This window comes from Canis lupus, chromosome 30 (genome assembly GCF_048164855.1).
Source record: "Canis lupus baileyi chromosome 30, mCanLup2.hap1, whole genome shotgun sequence".
NCBI lineage: Eukaryota > Metazoa > Chordata > Mammalia > Carnivora > Canidae > Canis > Canis lupus.
In genome coordinates, this window is record NC_132867.1 from 39,666,120 (window position 1) to 39,680,692 (window position 14,573).

At 58.5% G+C, this 14,573-nt stretch overlaps 1 protein-coding gene across 2 annotated transcripts in view; it reads right to left on the bottom strand.

The window, feature by feature from the left end:
• Nucleotides 1-14,350, bottom strand: part of PRDM15 (PR/SET domain 15) — a 64,816-nt gene extending 50,466 nt beyond the window's left edge. The window contains exon 1 of one of the 2 annotated variants that reach the window (XM_072807052.1): nt 14,283-14,350. The gene's annotated coding sequence lies outside the window, so the exon portion shown is untranslated. Of the gene's footprint in view, nt 1-13,440; nt 13,557-14,282 lie in introns of those variants that run through there. The other variant, XM_072807053.1, reaches the window with a different exon arrangement.
• Between the last annotated feature and the right edge of the window lie 223 nt (nt 14,351-14,573).

The window sequence follows — 14,573 nt, forward strand, 5'->3', positions numbered from 1 at the left end:
TGTGATGAGGGGAAGAAGACCAGCTACAGGCCGGGAGGCATCTCTGCAAACCACACATCCACACCCGGAAGGTGCAAAGGACTCTCAGAACTCAACAGTCATGTACAAACTTATCCAATCAGTACATGGGCAAAAGACACGACGGGCATTTCTCCGGTGAACATATATAAATGACAAATAAGCACAGGAAAAGGTGCCCGACCCCATTTGCCGCCAGGGAAATGTGGTCATAGCACATCACTGAGATGCGGGCACACACCTGCCGGCACACACCTGCCGGCGCGGCGCAGGATGAGCACTCGTGTGTGGCTGGCGGGAGCAGAGACCGTGTGGCAGTTTCTGATGAAACCAATAGGCACTTGGCCTCTGACCCGGCCACCGCGCTCGTGGGCACTTAGCCCAAAGAAAACGGCCATCCCCACAAAAGCCTGAGCACAACTGTTCACAGCAGCCTTGTTCACGACAGCCCAGACTGGAAACAAGCCCCGAGGCCCCCCAACGGGTGACCCAACCGTCTGGGGTCGACCCGCAGCCCGGAAGACTTATCTGCAATGAGAAGGAGCGAACCGGTGATACACACACAACGGGCGCTGGGGGATTCTCCAGGACGGTGCTGAGGGAAGGATGCCAATCCCAAAAGGTCACACGCATAGGCTGACCCCATTTATGTAACCTCCCTGAAGCGACAATTCAGAGAGGGGGAACTAGAATCGTAACTGGTGGGGGTTCGGGTAGGACGGTGGTGAGGCTGTGAGGGGGCGGGTGGCAGGAGGGACCCCCGTGGGGGCGGCGGGCACCGCACCTGCACCGTGTCGCTGTCAGCATCCTGGGTGTGACCTCACGCTGGAGCTCTGCACGGTGTCACCAGCCCTGGGGACCCGGGCAGAGGGCACGGGAGATCACGCAGCAGTCTTTCTAACGACTGCAGGGAATATGACGATCTCAAACTTCAATTAAAGAAAAGACATGGAAAAAAAAGAAAAAAAAAAAAGAAAAGACATGGAGGACAGATCGACAGCCCCGAAGTGACTGTGAGCCCAGGGTGCGGGGGTGGAAGCCGAGCGTGCGTGGCCGTCGCTGTGCAGCGGGAAATCCCAATGCTGGGCGCCTGAGCTCGTTTAAGGAGGCGCAGAGATGCGGACACAGGAACTCAGGGCTGCGGCCAGGGCTGGCTTCCGCGCACGGCCAGCGGGGGCTCCCGGACGGGGACACACGGGGCACATCGGCCCAGGGATGGGGCGCGGCGGCAGCTGCCTGCTGTTTTCAGTCTCCAATTCTTCCACAACAAAATTACGTGTCCATGGTGCCAACACACACTTGTCCCGTGTCTGTTCATCCATCTGCTCGCAAGTCCTTCTACCAGGCTGGCTTTGGACGCGTGTCCTTTTCTGCACCTCACCTGACTGGTCGCCCGGGACACGGCCGACCACCGTCCACTCTTGTCCCTGTCCTCCAGTTGCCCTCCCGAGGGGATGCGTCCTCCACCCCACCCTAGTCCCAGCTCCCCTGGGTTGTCAGCACTCCCCGGGGGACCCTCCCCCGGCAGCCACACCCACTTCCGTGCCTCTGAGATACACCTGCGCTGCAGGTAATGCCCCACGGAGTCCCACACCTTCACCTGGAGGCCACGAGCCACTGAATGTGCAGGAAATGAGCACCTGACCTTTCCCGGCTTCCCTGCCCCACGGGGCCCTCCTGTGTCTCCCACATCTTGGAACGTGGGTGTCAGAGACCTGGGCTCGTCCTGCCCCAGGGTCCCTCTCCACGGCCTCCAGCACCTCCCCTAACCACACCCCACCCTCCCCCTCCTGGATGGCTGCTGGGGCCTCTGGCCTTCCTGCTCCCCGCTGGCCGGCCACCCCATTTCCCACACTGCCAAGGGGGCTGCTTCTGGAAACCTGAACCCAACCGTAGTAGCTGCCAGCCAGAAAGCCAACTGGCTTCCCACCGCCCCCAGGGAAGAAAATCCCAGCCCACCAGCCTCTTCTGCCCACTTGCCCCTCACTGAGCCTCTCGGGCCACAGTGGCCTCCTTTTCGTTCCCAGAAACACCAAGCTCCCTCCTGCCTCCGGGCCACCCTCACGCGGTTCCCTCTGCCTGGAACCTCCCTCGGCTCTGCCGCTGGCTAACACCTACTCATTCTTCACATCTTGGCTTAATTGGCACATCTCTGGGGAGGGGTTTCCTGGTCCACCTGCCCAAATTAAGGCCTTGGAACACTTTCTAAAAGCACCCTGCAATTTTCCTTGACCGCGCTTTTGACCACTGTAATCACTTCCACGTGTTATTTATCTCGTGACCCCACAGGGCCTACAGGGCAAGAGCCATCAGCCTTGCTGGGCCTGGCAAGGGCCAGGCATGCGGGGGGTGGGGGGGTGACATCTCCTAATAGAGCTGGCCACGTCTCCATGTACGTCCCTGCACTCCCCCTGCTGACCTCTAGTCATGGGCAGAGGTCCCCCTCCTGGGGTCTGGCCTGCCTCCCGCACTTTGCTTCTCTGCCCCCCCCCACCCCGTCCTGCTTCCCCGGGAGCCACTCACCCCACATAAGTCCTTCTCTTTTAAGACAGAGCCCAGACTCACCCTCCAGACACCTTCCTCCCCGTCAACCAGTCTCCCTCCCGAAATCCCAAAATGAGGTTGACCCTGCCTATTAAACGGCGATCTCAAGCTGTCATCAATCACAGACGACGTCTGGGTTTTTCTTTTTTACTAGATTTCCAACGGAAGCTCGATCTTGATCTCTCTACTCACTCCCTTTTCAAATTCCTACGCCCTTTGTACGCCACGCTCCACAGACCGTAAGCTTGGGTATCTTTTCACCGGACTCCTCAGTACCTCCGGGTAATTAAGAGTTGGCTAGAAAGCTGGTTCAAAGGCTTCATTTGTAAAACTTAGGCCGGGAGGTCCAGAAGTTTGCGTAGATTAGCGGTGAGACCTGCAAGAGATTCCTTACATTCCAATCAAAAGAGACTGTACGTGCTTATCTCACTTCCCCAGTATTTACAGAGCACCTGCTCCGGGCAAGGCTCCAGCACCAGGACTCCGGCTCTCAGCACCCGCCCCAGGGAGGTCCTTGTCCCGTGTGCCCTCCGCCCTCCAGGGGCGGCAGCTTGGGCCTGGCCTTGCTTTCATGCTCGCCCTCCACTTCCCGGGAGTGCTTCCACCCACCCCAGGGAAAGCCTACACACTCCCTTCTGGGTACAAAGAGGGAAAGGTCTAAGGAAGGTGCACCGGTTCCCCTGCGCTTACTGGGCAGCTGTGCCCCCTGGGGTCAATCCTAAGGTCACAGTCTGTATGGGGCCTTGGCACGGCTGTCGGAGAGTGCGGAGCCGTGCGCATGTCTCCGATGATGGCCCGTGGGTCACCCACCGCCCCCGAGCCTGGCCGCCTTGTGCAGGTGGTGAGGGGACCAGGGTTCATTTCCACGGTTACGGGTGCTTATCAGCCAGAACTCTGAGATACAGGGAAGACATCCCACCACCACCCTCAGCTCAGAAGGCCCAGAAACCTCAGTGGGATGGTTCTGAGCTTCGCAGGCGTGTTCTATCGAAACACAGCATGGTTCTACAGAACACCAGCCTTCGGGACCTTCTACAACCTGCCGTGAGTCCAGTAGCGACCTGGAGAGGAAAGAAGCAGCCCTTGTGTTCCAGCACAGAGCGCACAATTCAAACATCCTCAGGAAGACACGTCGGTGTAAAGGGGCCTGGGAACGGGAAAGAAATCCAAGCAGATGAGGCGCCTGGGTGGGCTCAGGGGTTGAGCATCTGCCTTCGGCCCAGGGCGTGACCCCAGGGTCCTGGGATTGAGTCCCACACGGGGCTCCCTGCGTGAAGCCTGCTTCTCCCTCTGCCTGTGTGTTTGCCTCTCTCTGTGTCTCTCTGAATAAATACATAAACTTAAAAAAAAAAAAAAAATATATATATATATATATATATATGCACTGGGCTCCTCTCTGGACATGGAACCTACTTAAAAAAATAAATTAAAAAGAAAAAGAAACCCAAGAAGAGCCTCTGCATGACCTCGACAAAAGGTGTGGATGTTTTTTACAAAGATTATTTCGTGTGACTTTGACTACCGTAGGTCCCTCAGACGGGGGGATCCTACTGCATTTGTCCTTGGGCGTCTGGCCCATGTCACTCAGCATGGTGTCCGCGAGGTTCCTCCACGGGCCAAGAGGCCCTTCCTCTTCAAGCCTGAACACTCCTCCCTCGGACGGTGCAGACAGGCCGTCCACCCACCGATGGACACTTGGGTTGGTCCCACCGCTTGGCTATTGTGAACGATCCTGCTGTGAACGTGGGTGTGCAAGTGTCTCTGCAAGTCCCTGCTTCCACTTCTCTGGGTGCAGACCGAGAGCTGGAATTGCCGGATCGCGTGGTGCCACGTTCCACGTTCTGAGGGGCCCCTCCCCCACGACGGTGCACGAGGCTTCCAGCTGCTCCCCATCCTCCCAACACCCGTGGTTTCGTTCATTTGCTTTTATAGCCGCCATCCCGGTGGATATGAGGTGGAAAAAGATGATCTCTTAACGTGACCTGCAAAAGCACTGGTTCAGAAAAAGCAACCCGTGTTGAAACATTGCACAATGAACACATCACAATCTTAAAACACAGGCGGCCAAAAATAACTCAGAGAGGCGTTTGCAGTGGAGGCCGTTGACGTAAGTGTGAAATTAAGATTATCTCTCGCCTGCTGGCCTGGCTGGGCCTTCCCTGCCCCTCCCGGGACCATCGATGTGACAGGGGGACAGGCTCGGGAGCAAGGTGACGGTGTCCTGGGGGTCTGTGACTGGCCGGGACGATGTACGAGATCCACCTCGGCAGCACAAGTCTAGGGTGAGCCGCACATGCAATATGCTGGGAGATGTTTGTGCTACATTTTGAAATAATTATAGAATCGCAGGAAATTGCCGAAAGAGCATACAGAGGCCCCAGTCACCCTTCATTCAGTTCTCCCCCGACGGCTGGATCTTACGTAACCGTGGATAACATCACAATTCCTGGGAGCCCTCGGCGCGCTATCAACACCAGGAAGGTGACCTTGGCGCAGTGTGTGTGCGTGCCGCTCGATGTCCTTCTATCACAGGGACAGATCTGTGCAGCCACCTCCACGGTCAAGATGCAGGTGGAATGTCCCACTCGGAGAAGACCTGGCCGCTGTGGGCCCCTCTGCAGTCACACCCGCTCCCGACCCCCCACTCCTAACCGCCCCCCCTCCCAGCAACCACACATCCAGTCTCTGTCCCTGTAATGTTCTCGTTTCAAAGATGTCGTATAGATGGAATCGTATGCGATGCAATCTTCGGAGATGGCCCTCCGTGTCACTCAGCAAGGTGCCCCTGGGGTCCCTTAGGTTGTCGCATGGATCCAGGGCAGCCCTTTGCACCGCCGAGTGTTGCTCCACAGTGTGACCGCTATGCAGCCGGCTGAACCATTCACTCACCAAGGGACCCCTGGGCTTTCCCTCACTTGGGGCTTTTACACATAAAGCTGCAACGAACAAGTGTGCACGGGTTTCCCGTGGACGTAGCGGTCACTTCTCTGGGATGCATGCCCCCCAAGTGCAAGGGGTCCGCCCGGGTCACCTACTAAGTGCATGCTAAGGAGTTGTCACGGCATAGGAGAGGCCCACGCCTCCGCGTCCTCACCAGCATCTGGGGTTGTCACCAGGTTTGATTCCAGCCCCTCTCACAGATGGACACGGGCACCTCACCAGGGTTTCGCCTTGCACTTCCCTAATGGCTAACAACATCGGACACCTTTTCGTGTGCCAGTTTGCAAATCCTCACCAGTAGAGTGTCCCTCGTGTCCTCTGCCCATTTCCTCAGATTTGTCTTTTTTTTCCCCCAGTGTGTTCTGAAGCTCCCTGTGTATCCCGATCCTTCATCAGAAATGTGGCTCACAAGCATTTTCTCCCTCCCTTCGGCGCTGCTTTCCAGTCCTCCCAGCGAGGTCTCCGCAGAACGAAGGTTTTTAATTTGATCAAGTCCCACCCACGGATTTTCCCCTCTGCGGATTATGCTTTCAGTGTCCGGTGCGCAAAGCCCTAGCTCCCCAAGTGTCCTCCTAGGTTTCGTAGGAGAGTCCTGGAGTTTTACACATTGAAGTGTATTTCCCGTTTGAGTTAATGTTTGTGTAAGACGTGAGGTCAAGGTTCATCCCTGCCTACCGATGAGCAACTGTGTCAGCACCACCGAGCTGCTTTTGTGCGTCTGCCCCCAAACCAGCTGGCCCTATTCGTGTGGGTCTGCGTCTGGGTTCTCTCGGCAGGGATCTGTCCCCAATCCCCCGGCCAGCCCCACTCACGGTGGAGAGCACTCAATACCGTCTTAATTACCATAGTTTTGGAATAAGTCTTCCAACTCGGGGGAGCACTTCCCTTTTACTTTATTCTTCTTCAAAATGGTTTAAGCCATACTTGTTCCTTTACTGTCTACATAAATTCTAGAACAATCCCGCCTCCGTCTACATGAAATCTTGCTGGAATTCACGCATGTAAATTTTGGTTACGCTTCAGTTAACATATCCCAAATATTATCATTTCAATATGATACAAAAAAATAATTAATGAATTTTTTTCATACATATACGCTTTCCTCACTCAGATCAGCCGTATCAAGTGCTCAGCCCTGGTCCGGAGGCTCAGGGACTTTTTTTTTTTTAAGCAAGAAGGACATTTTCCTACTGGGCACACATGCCGTGAAAATATTAAAAGCATTATGAGAAAAAAAAATCATGAGAAGGAAAGAGCAAACAGATGAGAGCTATCTTGACAAATGTGTGCTGCAAGAAAAGTTCCTGAAAGATGGTCTGGGCGGGACCCCAGGGAAGTAAAGTAGCAGGTGGGCAGAGCAGAATTTGTGAGATTCCCATCCTGGGGTCCTGATTCACAATGGCACAGGAAAAAGGCCCTAAGAAGTCCTGCAATTTAAAAAAAAAAAAATCTCCTGGAATGTGTTTTTGACGCAGCTGTGATTGAACTTACTTGGACGAGGACACTCGTGCACACGCTGTTTCACGTGCTGGAGAACCTCAGCCCAGGGCACAGACTGGGTGGGTCAGGGCAAGGCAAGGGCCTGGTCCTGCTGCAGGGCACCCGGGTGCGAGTCTGGCTCTGCCCTGCTCTGGCTGTTAGACACCCCCGTGTTAGTTACTTCCTCTCCGTGGGCTTCCGCGCGGCGTGTGTGCTCCCGAGCACTGTTTATAAAGCCCCAGGCTGCCGTGCAATGCCCACGCCCTCTCTCCCTGAGCACTGAGGGCACCATGAGCACGGAGTTTGAGCGTGACAGGCGGCCGCGCCCGGCCTGGGCCTCAGTGACCACGTGGGGACCATCCCACGGCCTGGAGACTAGCTTCCGAGAGGCACTTCATCCACCCCACTGGTTCTTGCTCTAGACTCTGCAGGCTGATAGATGCTCGTGGAAGCAGACACGGGAAGCCGGGTCTAAGTGGGATGGACACAGAACACGGGCCTCTGCTGTGGGCACACATGACCAGGTCAGCAGCTTCCTAACTTAGGGACGGCCTCAGCTCCCCGACAGGTACGATGTTTCCAGAGCCAGGGCCTGGGGGCAGGAGGGCCCCTGGGGGACGCAGCACATACCCACATGACCTTCGGGATGGAAACTGGCCCCGGCCCCCAGCTCAAGCCACCTCTCCGGGCAGGGCCCTCGGATGACAGAGCAGCAGGACCTCTTACTCCCTCTTCTTTCTCTTTTTCATCCCAGGTCATTTCCTCTCTAATTAAAGGGAACAGCTACAGGGGCACCTGGGTGGTGCCATCAGCTGGGCGTCCGACTCTTGACCTGGGCTCAGGTCATGATCTCAGGGTGTTGGGACTGAGCCCTGCACTGGGCTCCGTGCTCGGCGGGGAGTCTGCTAGAGATCCTCTCCCTCCCTCTGCCCTCCTGCCCCTGCTCGCTCTCCCTTGAATAAATAAAGAAGTCTTTAAAAAATAAAAGTGAATAGCCACAAACCAGACACGCACCGTGGAAGCCAAAAGGCAGCCCCTCCACCTCCTTGGTTTCCTACCCGGCCTCCCCGAGGGCCTCTCTCTAGTCCGCATTTTTCAGCTTCCACGACTGGTGTGCACAGGCTCCCACTGGGACTCCCCCCACCCCCCCGGTGACTCCCCTCTGGGGGCTGCACCCTTCGTGCTTATGATGAATAGAGACGAATAGAGAGCTTGCCCACTGTCTCCCCCTGCCCGGCTTCCCCCAATGTAGATTTGGTTCAATCAGCAGATCCGATATCATGACTCTGAAAACACTACCGCCTGCTTGCTCGAACAAATTTATTATTGATACATTTCTAGTATGACCTGTTAAAGGGTAATGATTTATTTTTTCTTATTAGTTCTTATTTTCTGTACATACTTTGTTGCTGGCTGTGTATATTAGATTTCGTTGTGTGATGTTGCATAGGGTAGGTCACGTTGGTTGTGTGTGGCTCCGGCGCAGTGAACAACCTTCACGGAGGTGCGGGTTGTTTCGTGTAGGTCTCGTCTGGTTAGTCGACTTTTGTGTATCGTTTCACGTCGACTTGGTGCGGTGCGTAGATTCTGCTGCGTGCGTTGTTTCGTAGGTCCTGTTGCTGTTTACGTGCAGCTTTTGTCGTGGGATGTTTGCGGAGAGCTTGGGTTTGCAGATTTTGTGGACTTGTTTCATGGCGGTCTTACGTTGTCGTCGGTGCAGGCCTTGTGCGTGTTGGAGTGTAGATCGTGTTGTACTGTCTGTGTCTGTGTCTCTGTCGTGTGTGCATGTGCAGACGCTGTTGGTGGCAGATGTGGCAGTGCTGGGGTGACGTGCCCACGGCTACCTCTTCCCACGTCCCGTAACCGCTCCTCCTCACGGTCTGTCTGCCCCACAGCCCTCCCGAGCCTGCCCTGGAGGCCTGACCTAGGCGCCCAGACTCCTGACTCCTGAGCGCCCTGGCCTCCATCCTGGGTCCACTCTCTCAATCAGGGGGCCCAGTGCCCTGTGGTTTCCTCGGAGGGGTGCACGGAGGCACATCTTTGGAGAAGACTTGCTGTGTTTGCAGACGTCTTTATTAGAGTCTCTGAATGGTTTGCAAGGCACACGGTCATGTTCACCCAGACCGAGAAGGCAGGACGCCACGGTCCCCCCCAGTGTCTAGCATTGCAGGGGAGGGCCGTCACCGTCCTCGCTGGCGACCCTCTGTCCGGGACTCCCTGCCTCCGGAAGCTTTCAGATCTTCTGTCTCCTTCTGTGTCCTCACGCATCCTCGACCTGCTTCGGGGTTGAGCACTGCTGGGGCCCCCCTCCCACCTGCAGATTTTCTTGTGTTACTTCTTTTATTTTATTTTTTATTTTTTTTGTGTGTGTGTGTTACTTCTTTTAGAGTTTCTCCTGCTTTCTCTTCCTGAACCCCTTCGTTTCACCAAAGATCACTTCCATACCTCTGATGTTTCACGTCTGGTTCTTTAAGAGGGTTGCTGAGCGATGATGGGGGACAGTGGTCTGCACCCTGCCACCCTGAAAATGGCGCAAACTGAGGTCGTATGGACTTCCTCGTGCCGGTGAGAGCCCCACCTGACCGCTGTCTTTCTGCACACACACATTTATACAGGGGAGGGTGAGGCCTGCTTCTTAATAATGGGCCTTGCGGGACACTTTCAAACTGGGCCCCCTTGAGAGCTCCGGTGATGGGAAGACCCTCATGCATTCTCAGCAGAAACAGGGGGAGCTCCGTGGCCAGAACGCAGTCCAGGGAAGTCAGGGGTGCTGGGGGGGAGGGACCCCAAGGGACGAGCAGAGACCGAGAACATAGGATCAACTAACAGGACTGAAGCGGCCACTGGAGCCAGGATCCCATCACCCCCTGGGCCTACGTGGTGCCAAAGTCACACCTACGTTTGTGGTCACAATCAAAGGCAAACTTCCTATGCAACTACTTGGCACATTCGTCCTCAAACTTACAAAAGGCGAACCACGCGGACGGCTCCTTCTCTAAGGTTCGGGCTCCCCTCCCCAGAGCACGGGAAGTGACAGCCCCGCCACAGCATCCCAAGCATTATCCTCGCGTGGAGCGTGACTTAAGGACACCCCGACTCTCAAAGAGTTTGCCTCCCGCAGCACCAAGGGCAGAAGGCCGTTTGGTACCGGGGTTCTGCCGATACTGGCAACCCATCAACGCTCGCAGGTCCGAGCTGGAGACGCCGATCGTGCCCAAGACCAAGAACAAGCCCAGCGGAGCCAGCGACACGCGGCACAGACCCGGCAAAGAAGGGTGTCATCTCGGAGATGAAGATGCCCTTCAGTTGTATGTGAGTCTGTGGAACTGCGAGCCTGCAGGCTCGGGAAGGCTCGGGGGAGGGCCCAGAGTTGGGTTTCTGTGGATTTTATTAGGATGAGAGGCCTCAGCGGGGCCCGCGCTGTGACCCCGAGCTGCCCCCCGGCACCCCTCCAAGGGCTCCTCTGCGCCCCACATCATCCACAGCCAGTTTCCAGCCTCCGTGGCCCCTTCTCCTGGTTTCCTGTTCTGGAAATGCCCTCCCTGCATCTGTCAAAGTCCTACCCAATCCTTAGGACCTCATCCAACCGGCTCCTCCTGGGCAGTGCACTCGTGCCCTGCCCCACATGGGCAGGCCATGCCCACTTTCCCCTGGGGGGCCGGGTGCCACCCGCAGCCTCCTCAGTACACACCTCTAGCCTGGGAATGTTCACGTCAGCCTCAGCCCAAGCCCATGCGTTAAAGCAAACAGGAATGTTTTCCTTAACGTCACCTCCCCCAAGGCTCTAGAGCCCCGGTTCTTTCTATTGCAAAAGAACTGGCTTCCTCACCGCCCGTTCCCTCTTGCCTGGGAGGATGGGCCCCGGGGCTCCACCCAAGCGTTGTCACCTCCCATGTCACCTCCCAGCCGGTGGAGCCAGCCCTCCATCAGCGCTAGGCACCAGGTGGCACTCTGCAGGAGGCCCTCTGCCCCACCCCCGGGTCCCTCTGGGGGCGCCTTCCCAGCTCCTCTCCTGTCCAAAGCCACCCCTGGCGGAGGGGTGACCCAGGCTGCCCCGGGGTCCTCTCTCCCTCTGGACGTGGCACCTGCCCCCACGTCACCTCCCATCCCCGTGTCCCCAGCGCGGCCCTCGGGCCCGACCCCACCTGATGCCTGGCTCCAGGCTGACATTCCCTGCACTGGGGCCGACAGCTCAGACTGCTCGTCCTTAGTCTTAACAGCTGCAAGGGACGTAATTTCCAGCATATTATAAATATTGGCTTCTTAAAATAAAACCGTTAGGTCACTCTTCTAAACACGTCTATTGGAATCGAGCACAGCAGTGTGATATCTGGTGCCATCTGTTCGAGAGGCAGAGGAGCGAGCTCCCCCTCCACGGTCAGGAAATTCGGGGCGCGTCTCTGCCTGGGATCTCCCGCCCCCTCCCTGCGGACGCCCTAAACCCTCTGCTCCGTGTTCGTGCCCGAAATGACTCTACTGCCCACCCTGCAAAGACGCGCGTCCATTTACGCCCATAAATCAAATTAGTCTTGATTTTCTGTGACCAGAGCGCGTGAGAATTCCTTCCGGGTTGAGTTAGCGCTGCGATCATTGGAACCCCACTGAGCCCAACAAAACGCCAGCGCACGGTTCACGGTTGGATCAAGGGCCACCTAGCACAGAAGCCGCTGGGGCTGGCTGGGGCTGGCTGGGGCGGGAGGCCTCTCGGGCGCTTCACCTGTCAGCGACAGACCTCCAGCCTCTTCCTGTTCGTTCCTCTGAACCTGAGCGCGGGAAGCCTCGTTCTGCAGAGCGACGAGCTCGATCACCAGCCTCTCCTGCGGCCACTCATCAGCGACCCCCGTGACCACCCACGGGTCCCCACCCCCTCCGTCCGTGGAAAGCCTGAGGTCTCCTACCCGCAGAGAAGCCACTCCCCCCGACACCCACCTATCTGCGGGCATTCTGAGGTTCTGCACCCCAGGGCCACCGCCCACCCCAAGCCTGGAGATGGGGGTTGCTCTCTGCCGGACCCTTCCTCGGATCGGAGTGCATAGGGAAGGCGAGGACCCAGACGCCAGGCCCCCAGCAGGGGTCTCTCCCACCCCAGAGGCTGAAGATGCTGCTGCCTGCAGGGCCCTGACTCCCCCTGGTCGCCACTCCGGCCTCCCCAGTCCGCACACACCTGTCACCTGCACCTGCTGTCGCCCACTGCACATTTCCCAACCAAACCGGCAGCAGGGCCTCCTGGCTCTAGGGATATACACTTTGTCCTGGTTCCCCCTTTGCCTCTTGCCTCCACCCTGTGTGTAATGGAATCTTGTCAGGCTTGGATTCCCCACGTGGCAACCACAGGGTCGTGTCCCACCCCTGCCCAAAGCCCCCTGTGGCACCCATTGGTGCTCAGGATAAACTCAGGAAGGCGGACAGTGTGTGCTGCCCTCCTGCACCCTCCCCACTGGGTCACACTCCCTTTCTCATCCTTGGGTATGCAAAGCTTCTTTTGCCCCAGGGCCTTTGCACTTGCCGCTCCTCTGCCCGTGACAGACTCACCCCTGCGCTGGTCTCAGCCCAAAGGTCCCTGGCTCCGTCTCCCTAACTGAATTGTACCGTTTCTTGTTAACGTCCCCCCCACCCCGCTCCTGCCCCGCCACCCTCCCTCCAGAACATCATTAGGTTCAAGAGGCAGGGTCTTCGCTCTTGTTCCGAGCAGCGCGCAGCACATGATAGGCCCACAATGAATAAATATTTGCCGGATGAATGGCCAAAGGGAGGAAAACACACACCCATGAACTGCTTGAGGTGAGCTGGGCGGCCACCACCCATCCCTCACGCACGTGCAAAGGAGACCGTGTCAGTCGTTGCTTGACAAACCTGCCCTCTGAAATCACGTGGATCAGAGACGTACCTTAAATCTCCCCTAAAGTCTGCAAAATGGGAGGCGCGTTCTCTTCCTTGGCTTTCTCCCCAGATAACGATATCAAAAGAATAATAATGAGGGAGGTACTAGCGGAGGCAAACAGAGATCTTTCCCAACTCTAATGACCCAGCCTTATAACTGGGGTTAATTTTTTTTTTTAATATATGTATCTTCTAGGGGGTATAAAAAAAAAAAATCACCTTCCTTTGTGCTTCCCCAACAAGACACAACCTTATACTATCAGGAACTTTTTTTCCTCTTTGCAAAAGTAGGAGTCGGAGATGTCAACAGGGGGAAAACTCCGAAAAGGAGAGATGTGGGTGGCTTTTCCCTTCCAAACCCCAAACTATAGGTCTCCGTCTTAACCATTCGCCATAAAGGCTGGTGATGTCAGGGAAATGCGGAGGAGCCCCGTGGAGCTGGGAAAACGTGGACAATGGGAAACCCTACAGATGTGATACAAAGTATCACTGGGGGCGGCGGGGGGGGGGGGCGGGGGGGGGGCGAGTTGTCCCCCCGCTGCCCTTTGAGGCTGTTCACAGGGCCAGTGGCTGCTTTACTTTTTCATCCTCGGCGATACGACCTGGAACCACACCGGCTTCTCCGAACGTCTCCAGTGAATCTGGATTTTTAGGGAAGTGGCTCGTGCAGACGGGGCGGTGCGCCGGCAGCTGTGAATGCACGGAGGGGCCGCGTGCACGCGAGGTCACACCTGCGCTTACCGCTGGCCGCGCCCCGGGGGCGGGGGGAGGTCGGGGAGGCCGGGGCGCCCCGGGCCGGGGGCTCCTGCAGGGCGGGCGCGCGGGGGGGGGCTCCCGGGGGGTCCGCATGGCGACCCCGCCGCGCACCTGGCGAGCGCCTCCACCTGCGCGCCGCCGTGTCACCTGCCCCCGCCCCCCCGCGGGTTTGCAGACGCGGGTGCTGGGGGAGCCTCCGACGACCGCGCCGCTGACATCCCGCCGGGCGGGCGGCGAGGGCGGCCGGGGCCGGGGGCGGGGGCGGGGACCGCGGGCCGGGGCCGGGGGCGGAGGAGCCCCGCGCCGCACCCCCGGGCGAGCGCGGCCCGAGCCCCGGGCGGGGGGGGGCGGGGGCGGGGGCGGCGGCGGCGGAGGCCGGAGGCGGCGGGCCCGGAGCGCGGGGCGCGGGGCGCGGGGCGGCGGCGCGCAGGGCGATCCCGGAGCGGCTCCGGGAAATCCAGCCGGGTTTTGACTCCGATCGCCCACGGAGCCCGCAGCCGGCGAATGTAACAAAGAACAGTCGGCATGGCGGCTGGACCGGGGCGGGCGGCGGGCGGGCGGGGCCGGGCGCGGGGCGCGGGGCCGGGCGCGGGGCGCGGGCGCGGGCCGGGCGGGGCCGGGGCGGCGCGCGGGGGCGGCGGCGGGCGCGGGGCCCCGGGCTTTACCTGCCTGTGGAATGTGCAGAGCGGGCTCGGATCCGGACTCCGGGTTGCGATCCGCTCCGGAAACTGCGCAGCACCGGAAGCCGGGGGGCGGCGGCGGGGCATTCTGGGAGTTGTAGTCCGCGGGCAGAGGCGCCGGCGGAGCGGGCGGAGCGGGCGGCGCGGACGGGGGGCCGGCGGACCCGCAGCAGCCAGCGAGGTCGCGGGCGGTGTGGACGGGGAGCGGGAGGGCGGGTGCTGTGGACCCGGGAGCCGGCGGCGTGGACCTGCGGCAAGCGGGTCGCGGGCGGTGTG